We start from the raw sequence: 21,473 nt of genomic DNA, 5'->3' as shown, positions 1-21,473 counted from the left end.
ACTATAAAAAAAAAATTACATTATGAGCACTTAAAGCATTGTGAATACTGAATGAATATTGGCTGCACAGAAGGGGTAAAAATAAACTTTTCCAATTACTGTTATGACTACCTTTTTTTTTTTTTTTTTTTTTTTTTTTTTTTTTTTTCTTTCTTTCCCCTTTTTGCACAACGCATTCATACAGTTTGTCTCCATTTATCCAAGATCGTAAGCTCTTACGAGTAGGGCCCTCTGATTCCTCCGGTATTATAACTTCGCGGTCTGCCCTCATGTTGTAAAGTACTGCGCAAACTGTTTGTGCTATATAAATCCTGTATAATAATCCTAATGGTTGAACAATCCATTAACATACAGTGAATGCTTGAGAATTTGTAAACCATCTACTTATAACTATGGTATATACCGCCTAAAACCCTTGTAACTTACTCTCTTTATAAATCTACCATACGTTTATGACTCTAAATATCTGAGAAAATCTCCCATATTCTATTTGGTATTAAATGACCACTGAAACCTCCTTGTGTAATCGGTCTTAACACCCCTTTTTTATATTTGATAATCTTTAAAAAAAAAAAAAATCTATTAGTTTCCATAGACTTTCATCTACCTGTGCACTGAAGCGCCTGGAAAGTCTGTTTTTATGTGCTACACCCTAACAATCGATCTCTAACGAATTGTGACGGGATCAACTCTTTGTGGGTAAAATCAGTAAATGAAGCCTTATGAAAAGAGTAAGTTGGGGTAGCCATGGGAGTTGATTTCTGTGCTATCAACTTCTGCGCTATATACAGCAATTGGTTAATTGCCGTATACATCAGAGGGTAATAAAACTTCTCCAGCCACACCAATACACATACAGCTGTTGAAATAAATATCGAACAGGTCACCATTTTTCTAGGTAAATCTATTTCTAAATGTGATAGTGACATGAAATTTTCACCACATGTTGGTAACAACCCATGCAATCCATACATACAAAGAAACAAAAACAAATGGGTTCAGAAATTAAGTTATGTGTAATATATATATGAATGACACCATGAAAAAGTATTGAACACATGAAGAATGGGAGGTGCAAAAAGGCATGGAAAGCCAAAACACCAGCTGAAATCTATCAGTAATTAAAAGGCAATCCTGCCCCATGTCAGAGCAAATATCAGCTGGTTTGGTCTCAAGTGATGGCCTATAAAAAGGGGTCTCATTACCAAGGTATTACACAAGAAACCTCTCATGATGGGTAAAAGCAGACCTCTTCGCAACTTTGTTGTTCCAAAACCTACTGATGGCATTGGTTATAGGATTTCTAAACTTCTTTGAATGTTACTCAGGCCTCTGATTGGCTATCACAGTGCTCCATCACCGTGAGCCCGCCCCTGTGTTTACTTTTGAATGTAGAGAAAGATGCAATATATCTTCCTCTTCTTGCAGAAGGAAAATGTAAACAAACCAAAGCATGTAGAATTAAAAAAAAAAAAGAAAAAAAAAATCTAAATCAAATAAAGGGCAAAAAAAATGATCCAGGTTTGACAGGGTTACACACGATGCAAAAATCGTACGATTATCTGATGGTTAGTACACCGCTTTCCAGAGCCAATCACCTCAGTTTGTCCAATATTATCCGATGGGACAAGCACGAATATTTTTCTTGTACGATACAAGATCATACAATGTTTTAATTTTAATCAGTACAGTTGTCGTACTGTACATTACTTCCGTTTTTTTTTTTATCTGTCATACGATTACTGTACTTTTTAGTAAACTCTTCTCTTTCGATATACTAGCAACCCAAAAAAAGACGATCTGTCAAAGGTGTTGAGAACAAAGGTCATGGTCAGCATATTTTAGGTAGAATTGTTTTTAAAAAAAGAAATACACGTGGTAGCGCTGCAATCAGGAGCAGGAGAAATTAATTTTGCGTTCTTTAATGGTAAATTATAATGGCAAGAAACATACAGCTAATTTAAAAAATATATATATTATATTTTTGGCCGGTTTCCCTTTGATAAAAAAAATCTGATCTCCTTTACATTAGCCCACTAAATGAAAGCCCAATTTGTCCTGGAAAAAAAGGTTTAATCCACCTGAATACACAAAGTAGTTGTGACGATATGTGCAGTTTGACCAACACATGTCAAAGTTGCAACATTGTGCTTTGCATTAACATTTACCCTTAAGCATGACTGGGTTAACCCTTTCGTTGCCAGTCCCTGTGCTCCGCTTAAACTTAGCTTGCCAGGCCATTTTTGCAATTTTTTCATTGCTTTTTTTTTTTTTTTCCTTTACAGCTTTTAGAGTTTGGTAAAGAATCCCCAAACCATACATTTTCTGAAAGCACATGCCAGTAGTTTTTAAGGCACCACAATATTTGGCGATGGTTTATCAATACAATATTTTATCTAAAAATACACTGAAATCATTATTGGTGGATTCATACATGGCAAAATGTACAAAATCCTGCTAAATAGTAAATATAAAAGTTAAAACTGTATCAAGTTAATAAACAACAAATTTTTGTAAATTTTTTAAATTGTACCTTTTTGTGAAATGGTGAAAACTGAAGGTACGCAAAACTGTAAATAAAAACAATTTACTCTAAAAATCCGGAGGTTACATTTTTCACTTGCAGCTTCCAGAATTTGAAAAGACCCCTCAAACTAGTCATTTTCTAAAAGCACATGACCTATAGAAAACAGTGCTGCTGATATTTTGGGCCCCCCAAAATTTGCGCAAATGTTCATCATATAGCTATTTTCACAAAAAATACACTGAAATCATTAATCATGCACATAAACACAACATAAACTTAAAATTCCTGATTTACTACTAAAGCATCATTCACATGTGGCATACTAAAGTGTTCACCAATAGAGGGCCATGTTTACCCACACAGGGATGCACAGGTTTTCTGTGCATCCCCGTACAGGCAGTCCCATTTATGTCAATTGGGATGCAACAGCTGCACAGGTATAGCTGCTGTCCCAAATCTGATATCCGTGTGGATGCACGACCCCGAACACAGCCAGTGTGCGCTCAGGGACATGCACGCAGACCTATGTGGATGTCAGATTGGGAGCAACGGCTCTGTTTGTGCAGTTGCTTCATCCAAAATTACATTAATTGAACTGCCTACACAGAGATGCATGGAACACCTGTGCATCCCTCTAAAGGTACGTGGTTTGCCCTGTGTGAGCAAGGCCTTAGGCCCCTTTCACACAAACAGACCGATCGGGTCTGCCTGTCTGTTTTTCAAAGGGGCCAATTGGACCACCCATTGTTCTCTATGGAAAAGCTGATGTAAATGGACAAGCGTTCATTTACACCCACCTGCATCCGATCTGGTCTGGTCTGCTAAAAACAGACATATGAAGATCATTCCCCATTGCTACTGATTTTTAGGGCACAAGGATATTTGCGCAAATGTTTATCAAAATAATTTTCACTAAAAATACACTAAAATCATTATTGGCAAATAAAAACACAGCACATTTTACCAAATTCCTACTAAATATAAGAGCTAAACTGTATTGAGTTGATAAATAACCACTATTTTGTAAATTGGAATGCACATTTTTGCAAAATGGTGAAAATCAAACATGCAAAAAAAAAAAATATCCAAAATTTTTCTAAAACATTGAGAGGTTTTCATTTTTCCCTTGCAGCTTTAAAAGTTAAACCCCCCCCCACCTGTAGAATAAAAGGAAAGTGCTACTGATTTTAACACCCTGAGATATTTGCGCAAATGTTTATCAAAACCATATATTCGCTAAAAATTCTCTAATATTTTTAGCAGATATAAACATGGCAAATTTTACAAAATTTCTGTTAAATTTCTACTAAATATAAAAGCTTAACCTGTATTAAGTTAATAAATAACTATTTGTAATTTTTAAATTACACCATTTTGCAACATGGTGAAAACTAAACGTACGCAAATATGTAAATAACCACAATTTTTTTTAATCTGAAGTTTTTCATTATTCCTTTACAGCTTTCACAGTTTAAAGATCCCCCCCAAATCCTATTTCTCTTTCGTTCATTGATGGACACAGCTCCTGATCTTCTTAACCATTAGGTATACTGCCCTGTACAGGAGTAGGAAACTGGGCAGAAATATCTGGCTACGCCTATGGGCAGTCCCAGGGGGTATACTCCCCTCTCTCTGCTATAGGTACTGCGTTTTCTTGTTTTTTTAACGGCCTAGTCAGGAGTAAGGGCCTAGTTCCTTGCTGGGATCTCTGGTCCTAGCAATTTTTTATATATAGATGGAGATAGATATTTTTTTCTTTATATATAGAATTCCCCCCCGTGAGAGCTACAGTTGTGCTCATAAGTTTTTTTTTTTTTTTATACCTTGGCAGAATTTGATTTCTTGGCCATTTTTCCGAGAATATGAATAACACAAAAACGTATTTTACTCATGGTTAGTGGCCATTTACTAATCAACTAATCAACTCTTTTTAAATCATAATGACAACAAAAACTACTCAAATGACCCTGATGAAAAGTTTACATACCCTGGTGATTTTGGCCTGATAACATGCATAAAGGTCACACAAAGGGGTTTGAATGGCTATTGAAGGTAGCCATCCTCACCTGTGATCTGTTTGATTGTAATTAGTGTGTGTATAAAAGGTCAGTGAGTTTCTGGACTCCTGACAGACCCTTGCATCTTTCATCCAGTGCTGCTCTGACGTTTCTGGATTCTGAGTCATGGGGAAAGCAAAAGAATTGTCAAAGGATCTGTGGGTAAAGGTAGAAACAGGAAAGGGATATAAAAAGATATTGAGGAATATTGAAGGAATTGAGAATGCCAGCAATCAGCAGTGTTCAAACTGTAATCAAGAAGTGGAAAATGAGGGGTTCTGTTGAAACCAAACAGTCAGTCCAACTAAAATTTCAGCCACAACTGCCAGGAAAAGTGCTTGGGAGGCAAAGAAAAACCCACAAATGACTTGTGTTGAAATACAGGACTCTCTGAAAACATGTGGTTTGGCTGTTTCAAGATGCACAATGAGGCACTTGAAGAAAGATGGGCTGCATGGTTGAGTCACCAGAAGAAAGCCATTACTATGCAAATGCCACAAAGTATCCCGCTTACAATATGCCAAACAGCACAGAGACAAGCCTCAAACCTTCTGGCACAAAGTAATTTGAAGTGATGAGACCGAAATTGAGCTTTTTGGCCACAGCCATAAACGCTTCATTTGGAGAGTCAACAAGATCTATGATGAAAGGTACACTATTTGTACTGTGAGACACAGGTGGATCGCTGATGTTTAAGGATGTGTGAGCTACAAAGGCACAGGAAATTCGGTCAGAATTGATGGCAAGATGTATGCAGTATGCTATCAAATACTGGAGGAAAATTTGCATTCATCAGCCCGGAAGTTGCGCATGGGACGTACTTTGCTATTCTAACTTGACAATGATCCTAAAGACAAGGCCAAGTCGACCTGTCATTGGCCACTCCAGAACCTTCACTTTATTCTGCTGTATCCATCTGTCTCCTGACCTCAGTATCATTGAGCCACTCTGGGGAGATTTCAAACGTGCAATTCATGCAAGACAGCCCGGGAATTTACAGGAACTGGAGGCTTTTTGCCAGGAAGAATGGGCAGTTTTATCATATGAGAAGATAGAGCCTCTTCCACAAATACCACAAAAGACTTCAAGCTGTCATTGTCAAAGGGGGCAATATACGGTATTATAAGAACTGGGGTATGTAAACTTTTGATCAGGGTCATTTTGGGTAGTTTCTGTTGTCATGATTTTAAAGAGTAAACACGGTTGATAACAAATGGCTTCAGCCAAACACTAACCATGAGTGAAAAAATTTGCCCCAGTCTGTCCAGTGAGCGCTCGCAGACCTCAATTCCGCGTTGGGTCGGCCGCGACATAGCCCCACCAGACGGCGGCAGGCCTGCAAGTTAAACTCCTCACGAGGTCGCATACGGCCAGATCTCAAGTCGCTGCATTCCTCCTGGCCGACAGCCTCCCCATTTCAATGGAGAGGAGGTTCTGTTTGGAGAGGTGCCTGCCTGGTTCCCCGTATGGTAAGTAGCGCCCCCCCCCCCCCCCGAGGTTTTTTTTTTAGTGGACGTGGGCCCCTCCTTGGGACAGACAGACCCCTAGGTTCCCCCCTTCCCATCAGGCATTCCCCTTCATCAGTCCCCCCCCCCCCCCACACACAAACTTATGCTGTGACTGTCAGTCCCCCAGTGCTTTCTCCGCTTTTCCGTTGGAGAGGAGCATTATCAGTTTGTGGCGTTACCCTTTGGTCTCGCCTCTGCTCCACGGCCCTTCAGAAAAGTGTTGGCCCCTGTGCCAGTGTTATGCCACTGGGGGACGGTGGTACTGAGCTACTTGGATGTCGTCCTTCTGTGAGCGGAGTCTCTTACTGCTCTGGTGGAAAACCTGAAAATCTCTACACAAGCTTGAGGGAGTTTATGGCTGAATTCTGAATTGTCCTGCTCTGGTTCAGTCCACAAAGCTGGACTATCTGGGTCTGGACTCAGCCTTAGCCAGAGTGCTCCTTCCTCTTCACAAACTCCTTAAACTACAGGCTGCAATTTGTCTCCTGCTGTGCACCCTCCAGACTTGCATGCGGGTGCACAGTTCCATACAAGGTCCCTGCAAGGGAGATTCTTGCCAAATGGGACAAGAATCCATAGTCACTGGACAATCGGACCCGGCTGAGCCGGGGAATGAAGATCTTGTCCCTAATGTGGTGGCTTTGTGCTTTGACTGGGCAAACCCTTCCTCCCCTTGTATTGGACAGTGGTCACCACGGATGCCAGCCTGTCCGGTTGGGTAGGCGTCCTCGGCAGATATTTTGCTCATGGTTTCAAAAACACTGGAAGTGTCCAGACTACTGATCAATGTCTTAGAACTCTGAGCTATCACTGTGCCTGGAACATTGGACAGATCGTCTTCAGGGATATCCAGTGCATTTTCAATCGGACAATGCCACGGCCGTGGCTTATGTCAGTCACTAGGGGCACAAGAAGTGGCCTGGCAGGTCTGGAGGAAGCCAGCATTCTAAGGTGAGCAGAATGGTTAGTTCCAGGCCACTCTTCCATACACATTCCCGGGGTGAAAAACTGGCAGGTGGATTACCTCAGTAGGCAGGTGTTGGACCAAGGGGAGTGGTCCTTTAATCCTGAGATGTTTCATCAGTGGTCCCGTGGGGTCATTATCATCTGATTTATGCCTTCCCTCCTCTCAAACTTCTGCCAAGATTTCTACGCAGGCTAGAGGCAAAAGGGAATTCTGGTCATCTTGGTGGCCCCCGACTAGCCTCGTTGGGCTTGGTACGCCAATCTGGTGCGACTGGTCGCCGACGTTTCTTGGAAGCTTCCTCTCGGAGGATCTGCTGTCCCAAGGACCATTCTTTCATCCTGCTTTACAGTTGCTGCCTTTGATGGCTTGGCTGTTGAACGCCAGGTGCTGATGAATAGAGGTTTGTGTTTCCAACGCTGTTAACAGTTGGGAAATTTCTAGGTAGATCTACAATCGTATGTAGAAGATGTGCATTGCGTGGCGAGTGTGTCTTAGGGTTCATGCTCGCTCTTGTTCTGTGGCTCGGATCTTGATTTTCCTTCAATGGGGGGTTGAGCAGAAACTGGCCTTGAGTGTACTATTAAGGGTCAGGAGTCGGCCTTAGCAGTCTTATTTCAATGGCCCTTGGCCACCTACTCCTAGGGAGTTAAACACTTGAACCCTCCAATGCGGTCTTTGTTGCCGCCTTGGGGCCTCAATTTGGTTCTCAGTCCTCCAGAAGCCTCTGAGTATTTTCGGGAGATTCCCCTGCTTACGCTGTACCAGAAGGTGGCTTTCACCTCTGCCCACAGGGTGTCAGAATTGGCGGCGTTATCCTGTCATTACCCTTACTGGTGGTTCACAATGATTTAGGTGGTTCTTCGCCCCTGTCCGTCGTTCCTTCCTCAGGTTGTCTGATTTTTTTCATTTGAATGAAGACATTGTGTTGCCTTCTGTGTCCCAGGCCAACACATCCAAAGGAAATTGCTTTGCATGCCTTGGATGTGGACCTGGCAATTAGGGTGTACCTGGCAGCTACAGAGTTTTTTAGGAAGTCCGATTCACTATTTGCTCACTGATGGGCCTTGGAAAGGGTTGTCCGTTTTCTCTGCGACCATTTCCAGATGGATCAGACAGATGGTGGTTCCGTTCTATTCCATCCAGGGTCAGGTTCCTCTTTTCCCTGTCGAGGCGCATTCTACTTCGGGCGCTCAGTGCCTCGTGGTTTTTTTTTGTTTTTTTTTTTTTTGCAGGCTGCTATTTATGGGAGGGTGTATTGTTTTTCTCAGGTGAGCTCCAGTTGTTTTGGTTGAGCTCCTGTTTACCTGGTTGGCTACAGATAGCCTTAGGTATTCATTTTTCGCTGTTCCCATTTCTTTGTTTAACACTGCTTTGGGACATCCCAGTGGTTAAGATCAGCAGCTGTGTGTGTCTGTCAATGAAAGAGAAAATGGGATTTCTCTTACGTCCTCCAACAGTCGCCGCCTCTTCATATTCGTCACAATGGGGTTATGACCTTTGCTCCGTAGGAGTAGCTAGGCAACAGAATATGTCAATATTAAGGCTTTTAACATATCCCACCCCTCAGTCAATACCCTCCTACTTCCTGTATCCATACCTCAGTTTCAATGTCTAGCTTGTCAGGAGTAGCTGGATGTTTCTATGCTGGGGCATTTTGTCTCAGCCTTTTCTCTTTTCTTGATTTTATTTGAGGTTTTTTTTCTCTCTTTACTTAGCTGTTACTTTTTGTCAGCATTAGTTAGTTCTTCTGATGAAGAGGATCGTGCGGGCTGGGTCTCGGGCTGACCCCCCTGGTCGCAGGTTGTGGGTCAGTGGCTTCCCAGCCTGCCATCGAGCGTTCAGTCAGGTATTTTTCCTGGCACAATGAACGACCCATCCCTGTTCGCTGCAGGGATGCTATGGTGAGGTGGCTACCTCACTGGACGCCTTGCGGTATCGCTCCGCAGTCCTCCTGCGTTCTGGCTGCGACTCTCCCTGTCCCATGTGCAGTGGCTTGATCGCTTGTGCGGGTTCCCCACGCCATTTAGGAGGTAAGTGTATCTGTGTGGGGACCTGTCTGTTTGGGGGGTGTCAGTCTGGGACTGTGTAACCCTGCCCCTGTTCACACTGTTGGACTCCCTATCTGTTTTAGCTGCACTCTGTGGAATGCAAGGAGGGGGGCTATACTGCCTGTCTGTGTCAGAATGTGTGCTGTCTTTTACTGTGTGACAGGCTGTGTGCTGCGGGGCATGATGTGGATCATGTTGTGCATACTTGCGGCGACCGCTGCTGCGGTCCGCCATTGTTTTTACTATGCTGCATGTGTGCTGGTGTTTCACTGTGGGCGGGAGCGGCGTTTTCGGCGCCAAGCGCCGCCATTTTGGCGGCGATCGCTCCGGCCTCATGCTGGCACTGCAGGTCGGCCATTTTCTTGTAGCCCTCCATAGGCTTTAATAGAGCGCCCTGTATTGCATCACTTCCTCTTCTCCTGGGTGCACCGATCGAGGCAGCAGCGGTGGTCTCTGCAGGTTTTATCCTCTCTGTCCTGAATCCTTGCCTGAGTTTGTGCTTTTCCCTGTGGGGGTCGGCTTGTGCTGGTGTGTGAGTGCGGTGGGCTACGCTGACCGCACTTTTAAAGGGGCAGTTACCCTTTATTCTCCTGCAAAATTTTTGGGGGCATGGATTCTCAGGAAAGCAAATTTCCTCTCACTTTGGTGGGAGGCCAAGGGGCTGCTGTTTCCCCCCCAGGGCGTGATTTGGCTGCTGTTGTGGCTAACCTTGCTGCTCAGGTACAAATGCTTGTGGCTGCTCAATCCATTAAACGGCCCAGAGTTTCAATTTCCTCTGATTCCGAGGGTGATGGGGCTGCTATGGCTGGGGTCTCCTTATCGGGGTCCCGTTCCTCCCTGGATCTTGTGGGATCAGAAGTGGAGGCCGAGGTGGAAGGGGTTGATAATTCTCCCCCTGGCTCGTCTGAAGAGCTTGCACTCATGGATGAATTGGTTGCTTCTATCAAACAAACACTGCGTTTGCAGGATGAGCCATGTCCTCCTGCTGTTTTAGCCTCCTATGGGACGCAGCGGAGACGCAGATCTTCACAGGTTTTTCCTTGCACTGATGATTTTCAGCGCGCTGTTAGTAAACAGTGGCGCAATCTGCGGAAGCCTTTTGCTGTGCCAAGTAGGTCCAAGCTGCGTTATCCTTTCACGCCCGCTACTGATGAACGTTGGTGTGTGCCACCTCCGGTGGATCACGCGGTAGCGGTTTTGAATAAGTCTACTGCGATTCCTGCTGAGGATACGCCGGTGTTCCGGGATGCCACGGACAGGAGGCTGGAGTCTCTTACCCGTCATACTTATTCGGTTACCGGTTCTATGCTCAAAGCTATTTTTGCTTCACTTATGGCAGCTCAGGCTGTCGCAAATTGGACGCAGGTGCTTAGGCGCATCCTGGTGGCTGACTCTGCCCCTCCAGAGACGTTGGCTATGGTGGATCAAATCCATCAGGGTGTCATGTATTTGTGTGATGCGGACTTGGATATAGTACCGTTGGCTGCACGTGCGCACAGTGTGGCGGTGTTGTCACGCCGCCTGATTTGGCTGAAGTGTTGGTCTGTGGACCAGTCTTCGCGCAAGACCTTGGCTAATCTACCCTAGAACGGATCCCGCCTTTTTGGCGATTCCTTGGATACAATGATTAAAGGGATCACGGGTGGTAAGAGCACGCTCTTGCCCCAAACCCACAAGGCTAAGACGGCTCCTGGTAAGAAGACCGCTTCTTTTCGGCGCTCTCAGGGTTCCTTTCGTGCCTTTCGGTCACACTATAAGGGTAAGCCGTTCAAAGGCCAAGGCTCCCAGAAGAAGCCGTGGACAGGTAAGCAGAAGTCCGGCCAGTCCGGATCCGCTGCCCACAACAGTGCGGCCTGAAGGGGCGCCCTCACCCGGTTCTGGGGTGGGGGGACGCTTTCTCGGTTTTCTTCAACCCTGGCTGGCCCGTGTTCGGGACAGGTGGGTTCAGGAAATCGTTCGATCTGGCTACAAGATCGAGTTTCTCTCTCGGCCAGAGCAGATTTTTTCCCTCAAGTCTTCAACTGTCTCCGGAGCGTTTGCGGGATCTGCACCTGGCGGTGCGGGACCTGCGGGCTCAGGGAGTAGTGGTTCCGGTACCTCATCGGGACAGATTTCGGGGGTTCTATTCCAATCTGTTCACCGTGCCCAGGAAGGAGGGCAAGGTGCGTCCGATTCTGGACTTGAAGGCTCTGAACCGCTTTGTGCGGGTTCGCAAGTTCCGCATGGAATCCCTGCGGTCGGTGGTGGCTGCCCTGATTCCGGGGGAGTTCATGGCCTCCATCGACTTGAAGGATGCATATCTTCACATCCCCATTTTCGAGGGTCACCAGAGGTACCTTCGATTCGCCATTGCGGAGGATCATTACCAATTCGTGGCGCTGCCTTTTGGGCTCGTTTCGGCTCCACGGGTGTTCACCAAGGTGCTTGCACCGGTTCTGGCTTTGTTGAGAGCCCAGGGCATCTCTGTCCTGGGGTATCTGGACGACATTCTGGTTCGGTCTGCGACCAACCAGGGTCTGGTGTCAGACCTGTCCGTCACGATGCAGACTCTGCAGGAGTTTGGTTGGACGATAAACTTTCAAAAATCGACGCTGTGCCCGTCGGTTCGTCTTCCCTACCTGGGGATGATTCTGGACTCCGTCCAGGCGAAGGTCTTCCTGCCGGGAGACAAACTCGGGTCTCTTCAGGAAGAAGTCAGGTCCCTCAGGGACGTTCCGTGCTCGTCCATCCGGACGTGCATGCGCTGTTTGGGATTAATGGTCTCAGCTTTCGAGGCGATTCCCTTCGCCCAATTTCACACGCGGGGTCTCCAAGCGGAGATCCTGTCCAGGTGGGACGGGCGACCGCAATCTCTGAAACTCCAGATTTCATTGAGTCATCGCACCAGAAGGGATCTTCTGTGGTGGCTCCAGTCCCCGACGGTGTCGGGGGGCAAGTCTTTTCGTCCTCTCTCATGGACGGTGGTCACCACGGATGCCAGCCTGTCGGGCTGGGGTGGTGTTCTGGGCGTTCTGTCCGCCCAGGGAACTTGGTCGGTGGAGGAATCCTCCCTTCCGATCAACGTTCTGGAACTACGAGCGGTAAATCTCTGCCTTCGACGTTGGACGGACAGGCTGCAGGGCCGTCCGGTTCGGGTGCAGACGGACAATGCCACAGCGGTGGCCTACATCAACCATCAAGGGGGCACCAGGAGTGCCCGGGCGGCTCGGGAGGTGGCCGACATTCTGTCTTGGGCCGAGACACACGTCCCGGCGATAACGGCAGTTCACATTCCGGGGGTGGAGAACTGGCAGGTGGATTATCTGAGTCGCCAGACCCTGGACCAGGGGGAATGGTCACTTCACCCGGATGTCTTCCAGATGTTGTGCGCGAAGTGGGGTCTTCCAGATGTGGACCTGTTCGCGTCTCGTCTGAACAACAAGGTGAAAAGGTTCGTGGCATGGACACGCGATCCTCGGGCAGACGCGTTGGTAGCTCCGTGGTATCAGTACCGACTGCTGTACGCATTCCCACCGATTCAACTGCTGTCCGGGTTCCTTCGCACGGTGATTCTTGTGGCACCGGACTGGCCTCGCCGGTCCTGGTACGCAGACCTCGTGAATCTGGCGGTCGACGCCCCGTGGCGTCTGCCTCTTTGAGAAGATCTCCTGTCTCAAGGACCGATATTCCATCCTGCTTTACAGTCGCTGGCTTTGACGGCCTGGCTGTTGAAACCGAGGTCCTGAAGGATAGGGGTCTCTCCCCTGAGGTCATTCACACTTTGATCAACGCGAGGAAGTCTTCCTCGGGGAAGGTCTATTACCGTACTTGGAAGGCCTATTTTGCCTGGTGTGAGTCCAGGGGGCATTCCCCTCGCACATGCTCGGTGTCTAGGGTGTTGTCCTTCCTTCAAACGGGTGTTGACCAGCGTTTGGCGCTGGCTACGATCAAGGGTCAGGTGTCTGCGTTGGCCGTTCTTTTTCAACGTCCTGTGGCATCTAACTCCTTGGTTAGCACTTTTGTCCAAGGGGTGCGACATCTGGTCCCTCCTAGGAGGGAACCCCTACCTCCTTGGGACTTGAATCTTGTTCTGTCCGTGTTACAACATGCTCCCTTTGAACAGATCAGAAAGATCTCGTTGTCCATGTTGTCCAAGAAGGTTGCCTTTTTGGTGGCAATCACTTCGGCTCGCCGGGTGTCGGAGCTGGCAGCTTTGTCCGGCAGGTCTCCGTATCTGGTCGTTCACTTGGATAAGGTGGTCTTGCGACCTAACCCTTCTTTTCTTCCGAAGAGGATTTCGGATTTTCACCTCAATGAGGATATTGTCCTACCTTCGCTCTGCGCGAAGCCCAAGCATCCGAAGGAGGTGGATTTGCACTCCCTGGATGTTCGGGCGATCAGGGTTTACCTGAAATCGACTGACTCTTTTCGCAAGTCGGATTCCTTATTTGTCCTTCCAGAGGGTCCTCGGAAGGGCATGGCGGCGTCGGCTTCTACCATCGCCAAATGGATCAGACAGACCATTGAACAGGCATATGCTTTGAAGGGAAAAGTTCCTCCTATGCCTGTGAAGGCGCACTCTACCAGATCTCTGAGTACGTCTTGGGCCTGTCATCATCGGGCTTCTGTGGCCCAGGTGTGTAAGGCGGCGACTTGGTCGTCCGTTCACACCTTCACGAAGTTCTACAAGGTGGATGTTCAGGCATCGGCTGATGCTTCCTTTGGCCGCAAGGTTCTTAGTGCGGCAGTTCCTTAGGGTCCCTTGTTTTGGGCCCTTGGCTGTTTGGGATGTAATTTTATCCCTAGGTTATTTGTCTTTTCCTGGGTTGTTGCTCCTGTTGAGCACCTTTTTATTTCATGCTGCCCAGCTGGTTTCCTTCCCTTGGTAAGGTTCCTTTCTCTGATGTGGAGACGGCGTTGCCTTAGGCGCGACTGCGTTTCCCACCCCTCATGTTTGCACTGCTTTGGGACATCCCCATTGTGACGAATATAAAGAGGCGGCGACTGTCGGAGGACGTAAGAGAAAACGGAATTTTTGTAAAATCTTACCTGTAAAATTCCTTTCTGAGTCCTCCGACAGTCGCCGCCCCCGCCCCTCTTTTGGGGTTTGGTTGTATACTCTACTGCTATTCCACTGAAACTGAGGTATGGATACAGGAAGTAGGAGGGTATTGACTGAGGGGACCACCCCCTGGGGGTGGGATATGTTAAAAGCCATAATATTGACATATTCTGTTGCCTAGCTACTCCTACGGAGCAAAGGTCATAACCCCATTGTGACGAATATGAAGAGGCGGCGACTGTCGGAGGACTCAGAGAAAGGAATTTTACAGGTAAGATTTTACAAAAATTTAGTTTTTTGTCTTACCATAAAATCAATTTCTCTGATCATTGACAGGCACAGCACCCACTCCTCTGTGGAGTTGAAATTCTTCTGACACTGTTTTGTAACAAAACTGAGTACCTATAGCAGAGAGAGGGAGTATACCCCCCTGGGACTGCCCATAGGTGTAGCTAGACTTTTTTTTTTTTTTTTCCCTGCTCAGTGTCCTACTCCTGTTGGGCAGTATACCCCAATGGTCAAAGCATAGGACCAGGGGGGAAAAAGGCGCTACTGATTTAAGGCCCCACGATATTTGCGCAAATGTTTACCAAAGCAATATTTTTGCTAAAAATTCACTAAAATCATTTTCAAAATTCCTGATAAATTCCTACCAAATATAAAAGCTTAACCTGTATTGCGTTAATTTAAAATATTCAAAAATTTTAAATTGCGCCTTTTTTTTTTTTTTTTAAGGAAATGGTTAAACCTGAACGTACACAAAACTAACCAAATTTCTCAATCTGGAGGTTTTTCATTTTTCACTTTAAGAATTGTTAAAAGACCCCCCCCCCCCCCCCATACATTTTTATTGAAAGCAAAGGACCAGTAGAATAAAAGGTGCCACTGATTTTTAAGGCCCCACATTATAATTGCAGATGTTTACCAATCAATATTTCTCTGTCGCTCATTGACAGATGCAGTCCTCTTGATTAATAACACATTGGGTTATACTGCCCTCTACAGGAGTAGGACACTAGACGGAAGGAAAACGTTCTGGCCATACCTTAGGGGCAGTCCCAGAGGGTATATACTCTCACTTCCTGCTACAGGATGTCAGTTTTTTTCTGTCTAGTTAGGAGTAAGGACCTAAGTTCCTTGCTGGGATCTTGGTCCTGGCAAGATTTTTTAGAAAACTTTTTTATTAGGCAGCTTTTTTTCTCCAGTGTTCCTGTGAGATCTTCAAGCAAGTACGCTGAAACTGGGCGACAGGCTGGATGTTGAGATCCAGTGGTCACCCCAGTCAGCCTGCGAGCGCGTGCAGGCTCTAGCTCCGCGCTGGGTCGGCCGCGACATAGTCCCACTGGACAGGGACTGACCCTGCGAGTTAAACGTCTCGCCTGGACGCCAACGACCAGTTGGAAACTGAGTCACGGCGTCCGTATTGGTCGACAGCCCCCCCACCTCGGTGGAGAGGGGTTCTGTCAGGAGTTGGCGCCCGCCTGGTTCCGGTATGGTGAGTAGAATGTTCCCCCTTTCCCCCCTGTCGGGTTTGTTGGTGGACGCGGGCCCCTCCTTAGGATGGTCGGACGCTCAGGTTTCTGGGTCCCCTCTCTATCCTGTAACAGGTCACAGATCCCCCCAATTGAGTGTGATTGTGTGAAAAAAAAAACAGGAGGCTTGATTTGGGAGCTGACTATCTAAAGTCACTGTATAAGTGGGCACTGTTAAGGGACCATGACTGAAGTCAGTGGCATTACTGTGATGATGACCATGTATAAGGGTGATAGCATCCTACCTGATAAGGTTGCAATACAGGCCGATGCCTGTGCCTGGACTACCGCCATCCGCAGGCCGCCATCCTCCCGCAGACCGCTATCCTCCCACAGGCCGCCATCCTCCCACAGATCCCCGCAGGCCGATAGCGCTTCCGCAGGCCGCAGCCATCTTGCACAGGCCGTCGCCATTTCCCCGCAGGTCGCGCGGGGCCGCCATCTTGGCGTAGCCTCGTGTCTCCAGCATGGGGGCGGCCATTTTGGAAGTGACCAGTTACCTCGTGGAGAAGCTTGGGAGGCGCCGGAAGGCGTGTAAAGGGGCGGAGCCGCCTCCTTTACCCGGGAAAAGTGCCAAAAGACTTCCTGTCTGTAAGAAGACAGCGCTGAGGCAGGTTGATAGAAACTTCTGTGCATCAGGTGGTGAGCCTTGGGGTCTCTCTCTCTCTCTCTGTGGGGTCCAAAGCAGGTAACTGAGGGGCGCTGTTGCGCTGGGGGATTACAAAAAAAAAAAGAAGTTTTTTTTTCTTTGCAATTATTTTTTTGTTTGCTGGCAAAGTGTCTTGTATAATCATGGACCCTGCCACACATGTATCCCCACCTGATCCCCTCGAGGTGGCCGCAGGACCCTCCAGTACCCCACCTGGATTGATGCATTATCAGCAGTTTTGGAGTCCTTGGTATCCCGGGTGGAGTTGGCCTGTCAGGGACGGTGGTCAAGAAACGACCCCAGTCTACCCCTATTTTCATCTGATACTTCAGATACGGATTCTGAGCTGGTCACTGCAGCTGCAGGTCCCTCTTCTGGGGCTGCTGTCTCAGGTACGGTCTCCTCAGACAGTGAGGAGGACGTTTTTGCCTCCGCCACAGCACAAGAAGAGCGTGGGTGGATGCACTAGTTGTATCTGTCCGGGAAACCTTAAGTCTTGAGGTTACACCGGCAGAGGTAGCGGAGACTGAAATTCCTTTTTGGTACTAGTTAGCCTACCAAAATGGCGAAGGATTTTCCTTTGCACAAATGGGGTCGTCTGAAACGTATCCCTGCTATTTCCAAACGCATGGCTAGGCGCTATCCGTTTGAGGAATCCCTCCTTAAAAGATGGACGGTACCACCAGTGGTGGACTCACCGATTTCCAGATAAAGCCACTATTATCCCGTTGGAGGACGCTCCGTTCTTTAGGGATCCGGTGGATCGAAGAGTGAAAGCGGAATCCCGCTTCATTTTTTTCCCTTGATAGGGTCAACCTTTAGGCCAGTGGTTGCCATTGGTTTAGTTTCAAGTATGGGTTGGCTAATCTCCCCTTTCAAGGGGATCGCCTGTTTGGGGGAGATTATAAAGGATCTCACTGGGGGGCAAGAGCACTCTCTTGCTAAGACAGCCTGATGCGCCCCCACCCATCTCTGGGGTGGGGGGACGTCTTCACCGGTTTCCAGATCCATGGTTTTCCTGAATCCCGATCACTTCTACCGGTGCGATTCTTCCCTCCCAACATTCGTATGCTACAGGGAGCGGTAGTTCCCGTTCCTTGGATAGAACGTTTTCAGGGGTTCTATTCGAACCGGTTCACAATGCCCAGGAAAGAGGGCAAGGTGCGTCCAAATTCTGGACTTGGGAAAGATGGAGTCCATCTGAACAGTGGTGGCCTCCCTGCATCAGGGGGATTTCCTGGCGTCCATAGACATTTAGGATGCCTATCTTCATATCCCCATCTTCGCAGGACATCAGCGTTTTTCTTCGCTTTTCCCAAAGATCATTCCTGATCCCACCAGGAGACTGAACTATCTGGGAGATCCTTGGCAAGAGTGTTTCTCCTTGCGGAGAAACTCCAGAAGGTTCAGTCGACGATTCGGATGTTGCTGTCCGTCAACTGGCTGGGACTGATGGTGGCCTCCTTAGAGGTACTACCGTTTGCCCAGTCTCATACCCGAATTCTCCAGGAGGAGATTCTTCTCAAATGGAATCGAATCTCGATTCTCTGGACAAGCGGATCCGGTTGAGCGAGCGGACCAGGGAGTCTCTGGTCTGGTGGCTTCGGTCTCCGATGCTCAACCAGGGGAAGTCATTCCTTCCGATAGTATCCAGGTTACCAATAAAGGTATCGGAACTGAGAGCGATAAGACTTTGTCTGATTTACTGGAACGAGCAGCTCTAGGGCAGCCCGGTTCGGATCCAATCAATGCAACGGTCGTGGCTTATGTCAATCACCAAAGGGGCACCTAGAGTGTCCTGGTGGCCATCGAAATGACCAGCATCTTTCGTTGGACGGAACGGTTTGTTCCGGCTCTCTCCACAGTATTCACTCCGGGGGTGGGAAATCGGCAGGCAGATTTTCTCAGCCGTCAGATTCTGGATCAAGGGGTATGGCCTCTTCATCCAGAGGTATTTCACTAGCTGTCCCTTCATTGGGGCACCCCGGATGTGGATCTGTTGGCGTCTCGGCTCAACAGGGAAGTGCGGAGGTTTGTAGCTCGCGCCTGCGATCCTCTAGCAGACGCAGCAGACGCGCTGATCGCCCCGTGGGGGCAGTATCAGCTACGGTATGCCTTCCATCCTCTCAAGTTACTGCGAGAACTTCTTCGCAGGATAGAGGTGGAGGGAATTCCAGTTATCCTGGTAATTCCGGACTGGCCTCGTCGAGTCTGGTACGCCGACTTGGTGAGGCTAGTCGCGGACGCTCCTTGGAGACTTCCTCTCAGGGAGGATCTGCGGTCTCAGGGACCGATCTTCCATCTTGCTTTACAATCGCTGGCTTAATGGCCTGGCCATTGAGACCCAGGTACTGAAGGACAAGGGATTATCAGCTTCAGTTATTCCTACTCTAATTAAAGCAAGGAAAGCGACTTTCAGCACATGGAAGTCTTGTATTGCGTGGTGTGAATCTCTTGGATTTCCTCCATGTACTTATTCGGTGACCCGAATCTTGGCTTTTCTGCAACAGGGGGTTGAGCAGAAGCTGTCCTTGAGCACTATCAAGGGTCAGGTTTCAGCGTTGGCAATCTTCTTTCAGAAACCTTTGGCTACTCATTCCTTGGTGCGGAATTTCATCCAGGGAGTGCGGCACCTGGCTCCGCCAGTGCGCACGCGCCCTTACCGCCCTGGGATCTTAATCTGGTCAGGGATATTCCCTTACTTACATTATCCCAGAAGGTGGCCTTCTTGGTGGCCATTACTTCTGCACGCAGGGTGTCAGAACTGGCCGCATTATCTTGTCGTTCCCCATATCTGGTGGTTCATAGGAATAAGGTGGTTCTTCGTCCGAATCCATCCTTCCTTCCTTCCTAAAGTGGTTTCAGAGTTTCATCTGAATAAGAATATTGTGTTACCTTCCCTGTGTCCTAAGCCTAGCCATCCTTGGGAGGTTGCATTACACTCCTTGGATGGGGTTCGGACAATCAGGGTACACTTGACTACTACGAACTCGTTTCGTAAAACGGATTCACTTTTTGTGATCACGGATAGCCCTTGAAAGGGGTTGCCGGTTTCTGCCGCGACCATCCCTAGATGGATCAGGCAGACGGTGGTACAGGCTTATTCTATTAAGGGGCGGGATCCCCCGTTCCCTGTTAAGGCGCACTCTACTCGGGCGCTTAATGTTTCCTGGGCCTTCCGCCATCAGGCGTCAGTGGTCCAGGTTTTCAAGGCGACTACTTGATCGTCGGTTCATACCTTTACAAAATTTTAAAAAGTTGATGTGATGGCACCGCGGATGCCTCGTTTGGCCGCAAGGTTCTGCAGGCCGCAATTTGAGGAGACCGTTGGTCTACCTCGAGGGTTTGTTGGGTTTTTCACTTAGGTCTCATCTTTTTTGCTCGATGAGTCCTTGATGCTTCTGGTTGGCTCCGGTTGGGCCTTCAGGATTTTGATTTCTGTTATCCCACCCCTCATTAGTGGCACTGCTTTGGGACGTCCCAATGTGTTAATCAAGAGGACTGCGTCTGTCAATGAGCGACAGAGAAAAATGGATTTTTGTAAAATCTTACCGTAAAATCCTTTTCTCTTAAGCTCATTGACAGACGCAGTACCCGCCCCTCTACTTTTTGAGTTGGGTTGGGTTAAATTCTCTGACACTGCTTTGTGACATAACTGACATCCTGTAGCAGGAAGTGAGAGTATATACCCTCTGGGACTGCCCCTAAGGTGTGGCCAGAACGTTTTCCTTCCGTCTAGTGTCCTACTCCTGTAGAGGGCAGTATAACCCAATGTGTTATTAATCAAGAGGACTGCGTCTGTCAATGAGCTTAAGAGAAAAGGATTTTACGGTAAGATTTTACAAAAATCCATTTTTTCGCTAAAAATGCACTAAAATAATTATTATTAGCAGTTACACAGCAAATTTTACAAAATTCCTGCTAAGTTCCTTTAAAAATATAAGCTAAACCTGTATTGAGTCAATAAATAACAAATATTTGTAAATTTTAAATTGCGCCTTTTTTTGAGAAATAGTGAAAATCAGACACATGCAAAAATTTCTCTAAAAATCTGGAGGTTTTTCCTTTTTGTGCTTTCAGAGTTTGTAAAAGAACCCCCCCCCCCCAAAACCTATATTTTCTGAAAGCACAGGCCAGTAGAATAAAAAGGTGCTACTGATTTTGCACAGAACACCTGTGCATCCCTGTAAAGATGTGCTGTGTTTGCACTGTGTGAGGAAGGCCTTAGGCTCCTTTTACACAAGCAGACCGATGGGGGTCTGCCTGTCTTTTAGGCGGGCACAATCTGACCACCATTGTTCTGTGGAGAGGCTTATGTATTTGGACATGTTTGTTTATACCACCTGCAACCAATCCAGTCCACTCCATGTGAAAGGGGTCTTCCCAGGAGCGGCCAGTCCATTAGGGACGCAGGGGCACCGCACTCCCTTTCTCTATCGCTCATTGACGGACACATTCTCTGTTCATAACAGTAAGTTATACTGCCCCCCTACAGGAGTAGGACACTAGGCAGAAAAAAAGTTCTGGCTACACCTATAGGCAGTCCCAGGGGGTATACCCTCTCCCCCCTGCTATAGGATGTCCGTTTTAATCTGGCTAGTCAGGAGTGAGGGCCTAGTTTGTTTGCTGGGATCTCTGGTCCTGGCAAGTTTTTTTTTTTTTTTTTTTTTTTTTTTTTCCTGTGAGATCTACAAGCAACTAGGCCGAATCTGGGCGACGGGCTAGATATACAGGTCCAGTGGTCACCCCAGCCGGCCAGCGAGTGCGCGCAGACCCCAGCTCCGTGCTAGGTTGGACGCGACAGAGTCCCACCGGATGGGGTCTGGCCCTGCGAGTTAACGTTTCGCCAGGTCGCATACGACTGGGTCTAGGTCCGAGTCGCAGCATTCATAGAGAGGGGTTCTGTCAGGAGATGGTGCCCGCCTGTTCCACGTATGGTAAGTAAAATTTCCCCCCTCTCCCCCCACTACTGGGGCTATGGGATGCTTGAAGCTACTCCCTGGCGGCTGGGAACGGGCGTAAGGCCGACGGTGGGGGCGTTGCCGGCGACTGGATGATCGATCATGAGGGGGGTTCACCTGTTACTTCCAGGGGCGCCCCTTCCTGTCGATCCAGTCCTGGAGGCCAACGGCCATTTTGCGGTG

At 47.8% G+C, this 21,473-nt stretch overlaps 1 protein-coding gene across 1 annotated transcript in view; it reads left to right on the top strand.

Moving 5' to 3' along the window:
* UBE2Q2 (ubiquitin conjugating enzyme E2 Q2) overlaps positions 1-21,473 on the top strand; it is a 129,553-nt gene that overhangs the window by 44,792 nt on the left and 63,288 nt on the right. The gene's annotated exons all lie outside the window — the stretch shown is intronic.

This window comes from Pelophylax lessonae (genome assembly GCF_965119305.1).
Source record: "Pelophylax lessonae genome assembly, chromosome: 4".
In the NCBI taxonomy this organism is placed as follows: Eukaryota; Metazoa; Chordata; class Amphibia; order Anura; family Ranidae; genus Pelophylax; species Pelophylax lessonae.
Note: the sequence above shows the minus strand (reverse complement) of the source record. Positions and strands in the feature narration are given on the sequence as shown.